This window comes from Lepisma saccharinum, chromosome 1, assembly GCF_977018435.1.
Source record: "Lepisma saccharinum chromosome 1, izLepSacc3.1, whole genome shotgun sequence".
NCBI lineage: Eukaryota > Metazoa > Arthropoda > Insecta > Zygentoma > Lepismatidae > Lepisma > Lepisma saccharinum.
This window is the reverse complement of record NC_139229.1, coordinates 182,318,194-182,335,495: the sequence shown is the minus strand read 5'-3', so window position 1 is coordinate 182,335,495 and position 17,302 is coordinate 182,318,194. Positions and strand designations below refer to the sequence as shown.

The 17,302-nt window shown below is 38.9% G+C and overlaps 1 protein-coding gene across 2 annotated transcripts in view; it reads right to left on the bottom strand.

Moving 5' to 3' along the window:
* Positions 1-16,915, bottom strand: part of egh (beta-1,4-mannosyltransferase egh) — an 88,711-nt gene extending 71,796 nt beyond the window's left edge. Inside the window, exon 1 of one of the 2 annotated variants that reach the window (XM_083143900.1) lies at positions 16,737-16,915. The gene's annotated coding sequence lies outside the window, so the exon portion shown is untranslated. Of the gene's footprint in view, positions 1-2,055; positions 2,192-16,736 lie in introns of those variants that run through there. The other variant, XM_083143903.1, reaches the window with a different exon arrangement.
* Positions 16,916-17,302: the final 387 nt, after the last annotated feature.

Genomic DNA, 17,302 nt, shown 5'->3' with positions numbered 1-17,302 from the left:
TTCAACAACCTGCAGCAGACAAGTACACATCGTACACTAAGTTCAATTATCTGAAACAACCAAAAAATCAATTCATTACATCAGAAACACAGTGTGAATACCATGAGGTGTGTGCTGTCCTGGAGAGACCTAACTTACTTCAGTTACGACAATATAGCAGGCTTTGCTGGTGTGCCAATTTTTTACCTGGAAATTGGGCATTTTACTAAAGTAAACTTGTCTGTGTGCAATCACTGTTTGCTGCACACTATGAATATACAGGAACTGTGGATTTTGAAACAATCTAGTGTAGAGTAATGAGAAAGTCCAAATAACTACCAAACTTCCTTCCATAGTCTCGTTACTGGTAGCGCTGTGCATCCGTAACAGAACCAAAACGCAATCATATTACATATAAAAGGTACGTAAGCACTTACGCTATTTGACAGGGATCTTATGAAGAACAGGGAACACGAATCTAACAAAGAATAAGTTAGTTAAAACCTATCCTACAGAGATGAATTCCTTATCAAGCCTAAAAGTTACTCCCTCTGTCCCACAATTATTGTCCGGTACAATTTTGTTTGTTGTCCCATAATAATTGTCCGATAGGCAAACTGTGACATTGGTGTATACAGAAGAAGAAAATTAAACACGGGAATGAGTCATACAACGTTATTACTCAAGGATCAGTACAAATTGGCCGATCAAGTATCCAAAAGAACATAAATAAAAAGTCACCATTTTGGCATACCGGACTATAATTATGGAACAGAGGGAGTATAAAAAATATCAGATGACTAAGAAAACTAGGTTAAAAGTAGTGGCCTTAAATACACTCAGAGTTTCAAAGTCCAAGTTCGTTTAAGTCCACTATTACCCCACAGATAGGCTATTAAATGGGACACTCAGCACACATCAACACAAAGTACAGGACAACACACAATCCTACAGATTATCCCGATTGTGAATCCAGGTGCCACAGCCTCTTTTCTTTAACCTGCGAATTTAGTTTCCAGGGTGATTAGTTGACATGTGCTTTCCGAAAAGTTCGACCCTTAATCAATCAATTGCGAGCATGGCCCGGCGCCACCTCGATCTCCGAATGACAACTAGGATTCTGGAGTACAATTTTGTCGAAATCGATGATGGATAGACGACATTGACATTACACTTAGTGAAATGATCTCTATTTTCCACCTTTACCCTAAAACGAGAACATGACAACATTGGAGAAATTGTTCGTAAATAAAATCTGCCTCAGTCTAACTTACAACAAAATGCATAAATAGGCAGGTGAAATCAATTATTTCATGCTGTATTATTTAAAATTTATTTATTCAACAAGGTTCTCAGATGTTAACGGAATGGATCTTTAATGTTTGTACGAAGAACAAAAAATTATTTTTATTCTGACCAAATAGATTACGTTCTTCCACATCTATTATCTAACTTGGTTTGTCAAGGCACGCCCAATTTGCATGAATCTATCTTGTCAATGTCGTTATCGGCCTAAGCGTCCGTCCAGGTCTTTTACCATCAGGTTTTCCCCACAGGAAATATTCAATACTGTCCAAGTATTGGCAAGCTGAATGGAAAATATGAGTGGGCATGCATTCACTTTGCACTTTTATGTAGACACAAATCTTAAGAAGGGGGGGGGGGGGGGAACACGAACCAAAGATGAGTGCAGTTGCAGTGTGGAACAACCAAAATGCGTTGTATCCTGCATCTTTTGTATAAATGTCCTACCCTTTGAGCAGAAAAGTCCACAGGAGTATCAAATCCGTTCAAACAGCAGGCAACATCAACACGATTTAGCTGTTAGGATGGCTGAATCCGAATCTTTGGTTATCGGGTACAGCCTATGGAAATGTTGCTAAAGAATGGCTTACCCGCCTCTAGTATCAAATTTTAACTCTGCTCTCCCTCTCTCTCTGCCTCTTACTCTCTAGCGTTTCTGCATTGGAAGCAACTCCCTTCCTCTAACATCCCCCAATCTAGACCGACACCAAAAAGGCTGAGCCCAAGAACAACAACGTACACTGTGTTCACTTAACTCAGATATTCACTCACCTCCTCCGAAAGGTCTCCTAAAATTACAATCACGAATACCACTACTAAAAAAACACACAAGGCAGCACCCACTGCACACGTCAATATTATATTTTGCAAACTACGCTGCTATTTAGCGCTGAGCATTCTAAACTTGACACTCGCGAAGGTAACCTCATTCAACTACAAAAGAACGTGATAACAAAGGAGCAAACTCAATCCTTTATAGATATCACTCTGTCAATATGCGGCGTCGATAAGCTTATCTGAAAATAAGCCTGCCTGGACAAAATATCTATCCATTTCTTTCTTTTTCCTACTACTGATAAGATATAAAGGAAACGTGATGTTGATCCCAAAAAAATCTTCTTAATAAGAAATCTTTTAGAATCACTTGATATGCAGACTTGAAGAACTGCACATTCTTAATATAATGCATATTGAGTAACAAGTTGACTAGAAAAATGACTGTGGGTGCGTGCGTTTAATATTCCAAGCGGTTACCAACTCCCAAATTTACTTTTCATCCTAGCCATAGTAGAGAGGTAAGAGAAGAATACGGTACGGTTCTCAAAATACTAGGCGTCAGTTATGATCGTCCTCATATAATGCTTGTAGTAATCTAGGCTTCATTCCTAATGTTTCTAACATTCTTCTACGACTATCCGCAATGCCTGTGCAACAAGATATGTTTTCTTCCGTAGTCACGGATTTGGTAAATCGCACACTGTACTCCAGTCCAGGAAACTAAGGTAAAAAAATTGGGGGGGGTTGTCGAACATAATTATGGGAATGGTGAGTGTATTGTATGTAAGACATTCATAAGAGAAGCATTTTTCGAAAGCCCCACCGCTCCTCACAGAGCTTTCCCCCTGAACTTCAATACGCAGTGTTTTATGAAAACGTGCATATATCAAACCAGTAGATATATCGGTACATTATTCTTTTGTTTCAATCTCAATATTACGCTCAACAAATTTGGTCCTCGAAGCTTTTAATATACCCAATGATTTTTTAAGTTAAACTGTAAAAAATGTAATTTTTTATATTTTCTTTTCTTTTTGTTCGGCACTGTATTTTCGTGACGAATGATATGGGAAAATTATCCGGACAAAATTTGTAGATGTAAAATTACCTTTCTCGAAGTCTTCCTTATAAAGGAAATTGACATTTTTATACCCTAACTTTGCAATACAGGACGAGTCGTTGGCGAATGGGACACGCCCCTTCAGTAATGTAGGAAAATTGAAGATATAATTATAGTATGCCCCGTAATTCAAAGGTAATGGTGCTTATGATTAACACTTAACCCCCTCCCCAAGCTCAAAGCTAGGAACGTTAACTGTTGGCTGTCTCCCAAAAATGTTTACCGTACTTGTCGCAGCATTTCAAACAAACTGTATGTCGCATAGAAGGAACAGTAATTACGTATGTCGAGGCAATAAGAAAAGTGACTGTTATCCAATAGTACATAGTATCCTGATTTCCTTCTGCTCACCTAAACGGACTTAGCGTCCCTATGGAGAGTCTGTTAGAGGTATATCCTTCTTTGGTTCAGCTCTCCTTTTTTTAAAAAAAATAAATATCGCTTGATACATGAAAAGTAGCTCGGAAAATATAACGCTGTTACAGCAGTACTCCCCAATAAGAACGTTCCTGCACATGCCACTATACCTAGGTAGTTACATTACATCAGAAATTGGAAGCACTTGCACAGTTAGAATGGCACTTTTCTTATAAGTGAAACTCAAAAGTTTAGGACCTGACGTTAACATGTCATATTTTAACAGTGCGTTTCCATTGCGATCTTGAAAAGTGAAGGATACCCAGATTAATTAAACTTAAAATCTCTCTATGTTACGAATGTTATATGTCCTAAATTTGTAGTGGGTTTTATTTGTTTCTGAAAATATAGTCTAGTTAGAAGCGTGAAAATAACACCAGAAATTCGAACACCTGCGACATCGGAAGATTGTGCGTTCCGTCCATCACAATACGTTGGTCGAATTCGATCAAATGTAATACAAATCAATGCAAATGTCGTGGTCACAACATTGTTGTCTTTCTCCCTTTGCCTCCTGGCCCCAAATTGTAACGCCAATTATGTTAACAAAATCCATCAGATGTTCATTTAAAAGTTAATCAAGGCAGCCGCCGGTTTTTTAAGTTGGCGGCCGAGAGCCACCATTAAATGAAATGACTGTAGAAACATATAGGAAGTGTGATGCCCTCTGCTGTGGCACGTGTCACACCCCCCTAATAGCGACCCTGGAGAGAACTCTGCTTTCTATGCAAACAGTCGTGTAGTACAACGATGTAAGATCAGGCCACGTATCCATGTCCGGACTCATTATTTTGCAATTACTATTTTTCAGATTTTACGTCGCTTTTCTCCCACTTTAGGATACTTGTATGTGTGGCGATGGGAATAATTAGATAAAAATGATGAAGGAAGGCTCGCACAGGGAAGTCCATGCCAAGGTAAGATCCTTCGGTGGCGTATAAGTGCGTCGACCACTCACACGCTCTGTCACACTCTTCAATTGTTGTTTTAAGTCCACTTATGCACATCGGGACTGGACCTATAGTTTAAAGTGGGGTCCGAACCATTGTGCCATGTGCCCCCACCGGGTATCGAACCCTTGATTACAAGGCGACGACGTTACCACTACGTCATCGGGGAGGCCTCGGCCACACTCTTATTAGTATTACTGTACAAATACAACTCTTATTAGTGTTACTGTACAAATACAGTCCTCTATGTATCAACAGTTTATTCGATAACCTAGATTTTTTATTACCATTATATAGGAATGCGCGCAGATAATTTCAATACACCATTCTGAAACTCTGGCTGTAACCGTCGAGCTGCGAGCCTGAATTAACCAATAAAAACAAGAGTTCAACAAGTACACACCACGTGGAAAATCCAAGTTCGATTCCCGGAGTGGCCGATCTGCATAAAGCGGCTCTGGAGTTGTCTACATAGTACACCGACCTCAACAAGTACTGTGGCAGTTTGTTTCTTTATATAGCATATTTGCACAAGATACAATTCAATCTACTCATGTATCAATATACGCTGTATAAAACACACCTTATTACAAACGTCGTTGACCCTGTACAACCAGAGGTCTGTGATACGAGTTACAATTGTTTTTTGCTTTTCTAAGTCCACTTTCATGCACAAATAAGCTAATTTGGACTGGACCTGCTGTTTAAAGTGGGATCCGAACCATTATGCACCTCCACCGTGGGTCACGCAAAAGTTTAATACCATTTAGTTGCAGTTTTCCTTCTTACTTCCGCGTCCCTAGTTTATTCCACCTGCCAACTCCACCCACAACTGCTCAGAATTGCCGCTTGTTCCGCGAGATGAAATGTCTATTACCTCCTAGTCCTCACGTAGTCAAGTGCACAGCGAAGAACCATGTCTTCCTCAAGACGATGACAAGACAAGTACTGCATGGCATTTCCTTGATGGAGCTACCGTACGCAGTTACGCACGTAATACAAAAGTCCTTCTCAAATACAAATTCGCTTCCTATATATACACAGCTATGACTCGAACATGTGAGTATTGCGAGGTAACTAACCACTATAACCAGCCCTTTCCTGTGGGTACATTGGTACTTTACGAATGTTGAAACGTATGGCCAAGGTCGTGGCGATACCTCTTTGGGTTTATTGCGACGATGACTGGATGGAATTAACGAACTGCTCATGCAGGACACCAACCCGTGGGTGGCGGGATCTTAAAGAGCCGGTCACCGATATGGCAATTTCAATCTTTGTATCTGATTTTCGAAAGAGCCACACGGCCCCAAAAGAAACTGGAGGTCAAAATAGGTTGAAGTATTATTTCGTTTCGTAAGACACAATTGAAACAACAAAGCGGACTAAGGCAAATAAAATGAGACCAATAGGAAGATGTAAAATCATTCCCCTAAAATTAATGCGGAAAGGTAGCATGACAGCTTCTGAAATGGTATATATGACGAAAATCACGCCACACCGTTAGAAATGAATTTATTTTATTGTTAAAACAGGAAGTTGGTATTTCTCAGGTGTCTAGCAAAACGTGGCAGTAGAATAGTTCGTAAATCACACTGCACTTAAAAAACAATATGCATGCACTAACAAAATGCAGGATATAACCAACGTTGATTATACAGTGATGCAACGCAAACAAACCATATAGATTCACAAGGAAAGTTTTATAAATACCAGCCATTCATTTCCGTATTGTGGGCTTCAATTCTTCCTTTATATTGTCCACTAAGCAGTTGGTATGTATGCAACCTCGAAAGAATTGAATAGACGAAGTTTACAACTGTCCACTTAAAATGAATGCGGAAATGCAGCATGACGGCTATTGAAATGACATTCGACATTTCCGACCTACGGCTCTTTGTTTCAAGCAATTCACTGTTCTTTGATTTGATGTTATTTAGATCTGCTTTTCTGTCACTTTCGACCAATCGCGAGGATGATGATGAGTGACGATATGATTAAATTGATGAAGGGACACTCACAATACCACACAGTAAGAAGTCTGCTGTTTACAAAAGAAAATTCATATGATAGTAATTGAAGAACCATTATCATTTGCATCCACATTCAAATTAAATGCCTTATTTTCCATAAATTCTGAAGCTCAAACGATCCAACATGGTCATTTTGATTCATGCAAACAAGGCTTCCAACTAAATATGAAGATTTATGGTTTTCTTAATTTGGTCTCGAATTTCCATAGTATATGGAAATATCTTTAATCTTATAACCCTGTAGAACGTGTTTGTACTTTGAAAATACTGAAAAACTAATATACTGAAGCTCTGATGTGTATGCCAGAGGCGAAGATATAGTACAAGCAATGCAAGCAGTGCTTGCATTATTCGAATATAATTTAAGCCTTATTTAGTTTGCATCGCACACGATTTCGCGAAAAATTACGGTCGCAAACTCCCGCAGCAGGTCTGTAGCAAGCACCTGCTTCAATGCTTGCGGCCGCTCTAAGGGAAAATAATGCACCCGAAGGAGTCGCATGGCTAAGCGTGAATTTCGGGTGGAAACCGTTCACAACGCTTCAGCAAAAAGCTCTGCTTCCTGAGCTTGCGCGATTCCCGAAAATAGCCGAGCTCAACCGACAGCAGAAGGATATATTGCAAGCAAAAACTAGTAACGAATATGTGTCTTCATGAATACGTAAACAAGATCGCAAATATACCTAGGTAATAATAATTCTTAGTCATGAAATAACTAAAAGAAGTTATTATCATTGTTCTAAATTCCATATATATTATTTTATATTACAAATTATTTTAATTTCGCAAATTGTAAAACGCGTAAAAAATTGACATTGGGAGTTGGGGCAAGATAGCAAAGGGCGAGCGTTTGTGTTTCCAGGAAGTGGAATATCTGCACCCCCCGTGAAGAGTTTCCCCAGGGAGGGAGGGAAGATTCGACGGACCATGGTCTGCACCCTGCGTCTTGGTCGGTCCAGCTCAAATTACGTCAGAAGTGTTGACGGCTACCAGATTTGCAACTGCCAAATTATTTACACAGTAATTCAAGTGAGCTGTTTCACAAATTTTACAACTACATTAAAAAAAATTGACGGCTTTTGAATAAAACTTAGGGTAAAAATAAAGCTATCTGAAAAAATAACTATCTACTGATATTTGTACACAGCACAGAAGTAAATCGTATAGATTGTGCACATTATGGACACAAGAACATGTTTTAAGTTTCATTATTGTTGTTGAATTCGTGTTGTAAGTCCACTTTAAGCATTATAACGCTAATCGGGACTGGACCTACGTGGACTTCGTGGACAATATGCATGGCCAGCAATACAACCTGCTAGAAATAAACTTTTCGTACAAATTACTTCGGAAATGTCGCACAGAGCCCCTTGGCTAACTTGTCCGGTAAATCTGGTGTTGGTCGTCCCCCTTCCACGATTTTCATTTTCACACTTATCTCTCTAGAGCTAAACGAAGCAATTTTCAATCGCTCAATAATACACCACACTTCACAGTATCAACAGTTCCTAAATACGCGTTCATTTCGATAAATTCACACCACAAAGCAACAAACACTCACTTTCTCCCACGCTCTTTCCACAACTGCAAATGCAAGCATCCACACAATATCACTTTGAAAATCTCTGAAAGAAAGTGATAACAACCCATTTCCTTAATTTTATCCCTCAGGAAGGAAACATATATCAGTTTGGTGATAGAAATTATGCGGTTGAATCAGAATCATTACAGCAGAAAGAGTATAATAATAACATTTAAGTAATAAAGTGGCATACAGTGGTGTGCCAGGGGGAAGGGGGTTCGTGGGAGACACAACCCCCCCCCCCCCCCCCCACCTTTGACCCAATATTCCTAAGAAAAGGAATGTCAAAGGCAGGAAAATATGACAAAATGAGGACTGACTACTAAAAAAATCCTGGGAACACCACTGGTGTCACAATATTAAAACTTAATAAGCACCTCCCCGATGACGCAGTGGTAACGTCGTCGCTTTGTAATCAAGGGTTACCGGGTTCGATACCCGGTGGAGGCACGTAGTGGTTTGGACCCCACTTTAAACTGTAGGCAGAATCTCACATAAGAGCATGTTTAACTCTGAAAGAATTCGGACAATCTCGTGTGGATTTGCTCTGGATCACCACAGTAGTGACGATAGAGGGGCATAACAAAGTTGTTCGTCAAAATCGCGATATTTTAAAGCGTCTTGTAAGTGCAACAACCTTTCTTGGTACTCAAGAGTTAGCATTCCGGGGACACAATGAAAGTGAGGCATCGTTTGGTCACCGTTTGCCCACATTGAAAAAAATGAACAAATAAAGGTACTAATAAATAAATTCCATTCAGTCGTATGCGGAAAGTTCGCATATGTAAGATGTTTACTACCATATGAATAACGTTACCTAGAATTTTGAAAGTAAATGTGACCTTTGCAGATCATATGGTTTATTTTTAGTGCCGCCACTTCATTATGATATTTTGACAAATCCAGCCGCCGGGCCAATGAGGCTATAAACCTTGAATACTCCCCCCCCCCCCTTTCGGCATGTCATTGTACTACATGAAACATCGCGTGCGTCATTCTTAAGACTATGCTTCGCTAGTGGTGTATGCTATTCCATCCCTGCAAATTTAATAAATATAAACATTCACAAGTCCCAATAGCAAGCTCTGGGCATACTAGGTAGGGATACATTCACCTAGGAAGCAGGTACATAACACAAAGCCTTGTGTTTAATCACCACCTTAAGATAATTATCATAAAATGGATCAACTGTGATGCTCGAGCAATGGAAAAAAAACTATATAGGTGGTGTTCAAACTGTGCCTCCAGTGAGGCGCTGAACATTCACAGGGTAGACGCAAGAACTTCAAAAAAATAATAATAATAAATAAAAAAAAATGAAAATTTAAAATGTGTTAATAAAATTATAAATTTCTTCTCCCATATTACTGCAACTCCCGTTGGTTGTCTATAGGTAATATCATCTCCCGCAATTTTGAACTGAGACAGGAACTGTACTTGTAGAATAGAACCATGCAATGCTGAAAATGCCATAATAGTGCCTTTGTCCAGAAGTTATTTTAGTACACAAACTAAATATTCTGAATGTATGTCTACAAGATACAAGGGAATCCTGCAACTATCAGCTTTGTAAAAGGAAGATTTAAGGTGAAAGTGTTGGTGATTGCTTTTTTACATTGAGCATGTTGTTAGAAGAAACAGGACTACAGTTAAATGAGGAAATCCAAACATTGCTGTATACCTGTTTTTAACATACATTATCCAGTTTGTCTTCCTATTTGTATTTATCTTTTTTATCTTGTAAATATCGTATCGCTGAATGAATTTACACCAGCTAGTAAACATTTAAAAATTGTACACACAATGTATTTTAATTACGTGTATGTGTACCAATAGTAAATAAACACATGAAGAGATTTTGCATTGATATTTCACCTGTATTTGTATATTATTATGTGGGGAGGCACATGCAGATTTTGGCAGCGGAGGGGAGTCACTACTGCTAAAAGTTTGAAAACCTCGTGTGATATAAAAATTAATCTTGGGTAAAAAGCAGCTACATACACATGAAAAACATGGCCACGGTCAGCATAACAAATGAAAAACAAACATACTTAAAGTGTGTCCTTACTGGAAACGAGTATCAGATGCTGCTGCAACCCCTGCAATCCGGGGGAGCCCTGAGGTATAGAGAGGGCCCAGAATGTTCTATCTTTGCTCCTGAAATTTTGTATAATCCCAGAAATTCAACAGATCTCTTGAGGTGAGTATCATCAGATTTGCTGTATTGTATTCATTATTATTATTTATTAATATGTGGGAGATGGTCGTGGGTTCCCAGTGACATATCTTAAGTCGATGTCTGAGATGATAATCCGGAATGCACTAGCTCAGCCAGAGAGTCCCAACCAACTTGACATGTAGGTCTGAATCAGAGGCATCTCTTGAACGCATGCGTCAATTGTGGGAAAAAGGACAGCTTGCTCTGCGACGACATTCATGAGCATTTCTACATTCTAATTTCTTCATATAGGAGAAGTATTTAGTTTACACGAGAGCACTCAACTAAGCTTATATTACATTTCTTGGATCTGAAGTGAAAGAAAGTAATAATTCTTGTCCCACAATTGACGCATGCGTCACTTCAGATCCAAGAAATGTAACATAAGCTTCTGTAGCACAGGATACATTATTTTAGGTGATTTTGTGAAATTCATTTTGTGGACATTTCTATCGAAACAATCCTCTTAACCAGTGGCTTACGATTTTATTATGATCCACAGTGTTTGAAGTAGAAATACCTAGCTGGGAGTATGCTTGGTCAAGTTTGGGGTATAAGAGAGAAGATGCTTATACAAATTAAAATTATCTTAGCTGGGGGGATGCTTTATGGATATTTTCTGGACTGGGCAATAGCATCACCCTGCATTCCCCACACTTAGAGCACTGATGATCTATTAAAAAGAAAACAGGTTATTGATTCACGAAAAAGTATAAGAAATAAATGTTTTGTGGTATATCAGAAAGAAATGGCATTGTTAAAATTGTCATTAATAATATCGAAGTCCACTAAACATGAAAAATAAACTCCATGTCCATGTGGTAACTATATTTTGGGGGTCAAGTCCTTTTAATCAGCTTTTCATTGAATGACACATTTTCAGGAAATAGTGTCTTTCAAGACTGACTCATGCTATTCCTTTCTAGTAGATTCCAATTTATCTTGTGATTCTGCTTCAACATCAACAATCTAAAGGTCCAGTTCAACCCCAAAACTGAAATGGCAAGTTTGCTTGAATATTTGGTTACTTTTGTATTAGAAGACGAAGGGGAGTAACTATTCTGCTTGGTCTGTTGCAGCCAGGAGACAGCTTTTGGAACTGAAGCCGCAGCCACCTTACAGTTCAAGAGAGGAGTGTTTACTATCCTTTAAAAATTCCCCAATTTTGCACGAAGCAAAAAATACAAAGGATCATGAACTAAATATCTGGCCACATGAAGCTAAAGAAACTCCTCTTCCAGTTAATCATATCATCCTGACTTATTTCCAGAAGCTAGTACTCCGCTAGGTATATAAGTCTATAACAAAAATAATGGGAAGGCAGTGTATCTGCAGTAAAAGTTAATTTCTTGTACAACTGTGTGGTCCACCTCTGACATCAATGGCATACACGCTATAGTATTCTCCACACCCTCCTTCCACTGAGGGGTCCCCAACACATTACTTGCGGAGGGACCATGGACAACTGTGCTCCATCACAGCTGGAAACCATCGTAATTTAATTTGTGCTTCTATAGAGGTAAAGTATTCTCAATGATACTGATAATAATAATCTATTAGCTAATACATTTGATACTAAATAAATATATCACTGGTGTTTTTTTGATAAAATATATCACTGGTGTTTTTTCGATAAAATATACATCATACCACTTACAGTAAGCTCTGCGTCCCTAGATTCCATAATTAATATCTCATAATTTAAGTTTTAGCAACAGGCACCACGCTGCTTCGTTAAAATCCATGATGTGGATCAAGTTTCCAGCATTTGAAATAATCACTGTTGATTTGGATGCAATTATGATCAGATAGGTGAATCAAGTTTGGACCTGCAGTTTAAAGTGGTAACCAAATCACCCTGCAATATGCCTCCACCAGGGCGTTCATTATAAGGCAACAATGTTATCCTCCATAGGTGTAACTTGGAGATAGCAACCCCCCCCCCCTCTCAAATTTTCAGGTGTTCAATGAAAGAGAGATATTTGCCACCCATAAAATGTCGAGACAGATGATACTTCAGATCTCAATGTGTTGTCATGAATGTGCGAAAATAAGAACACTAATCATGAGTTTCAACCCAGACCTTTTTTTGTATATATGTGTGAGGAACATCATTTAAGAGAATATTTTCCAAATTTGAAATGAATTGTTCAAAACATTCTTGACAACCTCCACGAGTTCAGGATGCTGTGATCATTCTCTTTTGCCCTCGAAGGCTCAGGACGAATACACTGTATACTCAACACTACTGGACATTAAATACTTCACCCTCTTGCTGTTTATATACTTACAAACATATGTAGGTCAAAAATCATAAATGGATCATGAACTCTTCGAGAAGGAACCTGAAACTTCATTAGAACCAGAAGCTTCACTCATACTTGTGTGCTATATGTGGTAGCTATATGGTGGGGCAGATTTATATGCACCATCAAGATCAAAATATGCATTAAAATTGAAAGAAAGAAAAAACACCTTAGAAATTGTAATAAGGTCCATATTCGCTTTATGACCACACGGATACTCTTGGGGCATGCCACATCTCCCATGATTCCAAATATTGAAGTAATTCCAATCTAAAGCACACATTTCTTGTGTGATTGTGTAATATCATTTCTCAACATAGATAGCGAAAAACTACTGTAATTCTATCACTTGTATTTTTAGAATAGAGATCATTTACAGACGAGAAATTGATAACCAGTTGCTGGGCTTATTTAAAGTTTTCTTCTCAAATAACAGAACCATTATGCACTAGAGCTATTAACAGCTCAACATCAGTGCCAAAGTTGCTGCAAACAAATTGTAAAATAAATTATTTCACAGGCTGCCACAACGTGTTTTACACACAAAAAAAAACAACAGTTGAACTATATTGTGCATGATAAAAATAAATTATGCCAACAATCTCACACAGTACCGCATACTTTGCACATCATGACAGAGTTTTCAAAGGCATAAAATTCTGGCCAAAACACAAGACCAGTTTTCTTGAGAATATTAGCTTTAATGGGGATACAGGGACAAGATAGTGATGATAATTAAATAATTCAGAATACCCCCCCCCCCCCACGTGCACTTTGGACATTATATTGGATAAATAATTGAGCTCTGCTTCCTTTTCTTTAAAAAATGCCAGAAATACAAAGAGTGAACTACCGCCCTCTCTGACAGAAAAAGACTCCGAAATGTAGAAAAGAGAACTACATTGGTTAAATGTCCAATTTATAAAGTAGGTATTGTACAGGTTTTCAGGGTTTTGGAAATACTGTGTGGTCCTTACGGTATGGAGGGACTCCTGCTGTTCAAGGCCACCGGTAATGACATGGAACATGGACATGTACGAGCGTAAAAATCTTTATAAAAATCCATAGTTCTTTCCAACTCAAGTGCTGCGATGTGCAGTGGATGGCGAAAAGTCGATGAATCTCAAAAGTTTCAAACATAAATTATCTTGTTGAGTTGCTGTTTTAAGTCCCTTGTATATACAGATAGGCTAATCGGGACTGGAACTATAGTTTAAAGTGGGATCTGAATCACTATGGGCCTCCACCAGGTATCGAACTTGAGACCCCTTGATTACAGTTTTAAGAATAGTGACAACAATAGTATGTGAAAATTCCCACATGAATAACCAGATATAACTTTAAATATCTAAAATATTAAATTGAAAAATTAAATGCAGACAATTTGCTTTATATTACATAATTCTGGCATCAGCGAATGCACACTATTGAAACAGTTCGATCCTAACTCTTTCAATATTAAAAATTTCTAACATTTGAAACAAGTATTTCCAGTCTGGTTAGGCCACGTTAAAATAAGTCCCCAAGAACTAATATTTGAAACCAGAAAGAAGAATGCTCTTAGTTTAAACAACACAAGTGTGCTGTTTGTTTGAAATTTCTATACGGCTTGTTACTTTTCCAATAAATAATTAATGCTTTTAAAAGTTTAATTGTATATTAATATAACTTTAAAATTTTTATAATTTTGCAAATTGTGGTGGGCGTTATTTTTAATGGTATGGAAAATGTTCTGTCCTGCCCCCACCCCCCAAAAAAAGTAAGTCCCAAGTTACGCCCATGTTATCCTTCAGACTGATAGGCAGATACTGTTAAAAGTTCAGTATGCATACAGGTGGCTAATTCATTGGTGTGCCCAGAAACTTCAATTTTGACAAATTATGAGTTCAATTAATGTGGAAACTATAATTGGGGTGTACCTAAAGTTTAAAGTGGGATCCAAATCACTGGAATTGAAGTGGAGGTCCCCTTATGAAACGATCCCCCATAACATTGGCATGTCGAAGGGTTATACCCCCCCCCCCCTTTTTGGTCCAGTATTACCATTTCTTAGCTTGTCATTGATTTGTCAATTCAATCGCTATAATTTTCAGACGTCCGATGTACTTTTTTTTTTTTTTTTTAGAATGTGAAGCAATGGGGTGAGGAGCCCCCAGCTAGGTAAATACGACTGACTGTGCCCGGCTTATCCGACGGCGTAGTCATAACACTGTCGTCTTATAAACAAGGGGTTCTGGGTTCGATGCCCGGTAGAGGAACAGTAGACTTCACCTATTATTATTATTAAACTCAATAAGGCAACCCCTCTCAACGACTGATTGCCACTAAGGTCTTCCTACCTATCCCCAACAAACATTACCCAACCTAACATTTCCCACTTAAAGTACTGAATATCTATAATGTTTATGATAACAGCAGTCATAAGCACCCGTGAAACAAAATTGTACTTCGAGAATATATTAAGCTTAATGTCTAGAAGAAGCAGACATGCAATTTATCGTTGCCTAATTCAGACTGACGAGGAGTTAAGAATATTTCAATATGAAACACGATTGGGGCATCCTTGTAACAGTGTAGTATAGGGGTAACGGATTTCTTCAATTTTACAGAAGAAACTACTTACGGAAATCACATTCTGTATCATTGTGGAAGTTCGTGAAGGTGTTTTGTCTTACCTAAAACTGTTTTTGTGCGAGAAATGTTATGTTTTTGTATGAAAATATGCTAACCTTACCGGAAATGGTTTGTGGGGCTATGTATCAATGGTTTTTGGGACTACGTATAGTTTTACGAACTAAATTTTAACTATGCTTGCCTAACCTAACCTTACCGGAAATGGTTTGTGCGGCTATGTGTCAATGGTTTTTGGGGCTATGTGTGAATGGTTCGTTGAGCAATGTAGGTATTTTTTGGTAAAGTATGTTGGAAATGTTACGGTAGTCAATCTGTACGTGCCATATTGTATGTTACGCAACTCAAAGAAGTACTCGAAATGTGAAAATTTGTGGTAAATATCTTGAGAAAAGCCTATTCACACCTTCTACAATGTTCCGCAATGCAGAATAGGTAAGTAGGAACGTTTAACGATTGACTGATTTAGTTTATTTTACTTCGCGTTTTGTGCCTCTTGACTAATTTGCGAAGATGGGAATGAGTGATGAAATTGATGAATGAACATTCACAAACAACCAAGCCCGAGCGGGATTCGAACCCGGGACCCTTTGCGTCGCAGCGCGATGTGCTAACAACTCGGTCACAGGTTCCAGCACAAAATAACCGAGTCAGAGGTGTTACCCCTATACTACACTAGTAATCTTAAATTCTGTTGCTTACTACAATGATATTGAGGTGGGAGTGGCAACGCGTATGCGTAGTTTTGTCTGACCCGGCAAATGCGTCGCTAACAATGCAGATTTTTTCAACAAAACCGATTTCACTTCAAGGTGTAAAGTAGTACAAACAATTTTCCCATTCAGTTTATTTATTTATGATCGGTAATGTACACACGCGCCTGACGCTTCCATCATCACAGCCCGTAAGCAGTGTTCGATAATCCTGTCTCTTAGCACGAGCTAATCACCGTCACTCAGTCCTACGAAATGCTCAGTTGAATAAACGCACGATCCCAATTTCCCAATACCACAAGCAAATTCAAAGAATTCCCATTCGAGAAATCCTTTATTTACCAATTCATCATGAGCCGTGGCGAAAATAACCTCCCTGCCCTCAGGGATATTTTGCTATTTTTTTTTCACGCCGATTCAGACAGTTCTTTCCAAGCCGTACCGGTATTTTCTTTCAAACGATTCACTGTGCTTTCCACTCGTTCTACCGCAGATGTGCATCAAAACAAGTCTGCGATATGCTGATGCAAGCTCCTGAGATGCTCATCTGGCCAATAACTCGCAACTGTAACTCGATACGTGTAATTTTCGCTTTCATTGAACCTGCCCACTTCATACACACCGGCGAAGCACCGCGAAGGCAAAAACCATGACTGAACGGCATGAAGCTATCACGAAAGATTCGCACGCCGCAGATCTTACCTTGATTTGAGCCGTGAGTTAAGACAACGTAGATCCCGGTAGACACATCCTTCCGCTTTCGTTCACACACAACACACCCACATTTATCACACGGTCAGTCTACTTATCCTAATACTACCGCCCACTTGGCGGTTACCCTTCCGACACAGTTCTGGCTTCGCTGCGAGCCACCACCACGGACCCACAACTGACACAGGGAATGCTGGGAAGGAAAGTACTGAATGTTGGTTCTATTTCCAAAACTCTCCGGTAGGTGGAACTACCGTACAGGTAATGGATCGAACATCCTTCCAGTTGGCCCACGGTTCATGCAAAACCGAGATCATTGCCTTCTGCGCTCCCTTTTCTCACAGATCCCACCAGGATGGGCGTTTCTCACAATTGTTCGAATCTGATATGAAAATCTCTTCTCTTTCTACTACACCATCTTGCTGTTCTGATTATTTTGCGTTTAGTTGATTAGTCGATGAGGATGAATTAAATCGATGAAGTAGATGATGGAACCAGCAATTTATTCACACGCCCAACATTTTTCACAAAGGCTCAATTTATGGTCGTTGCAATTC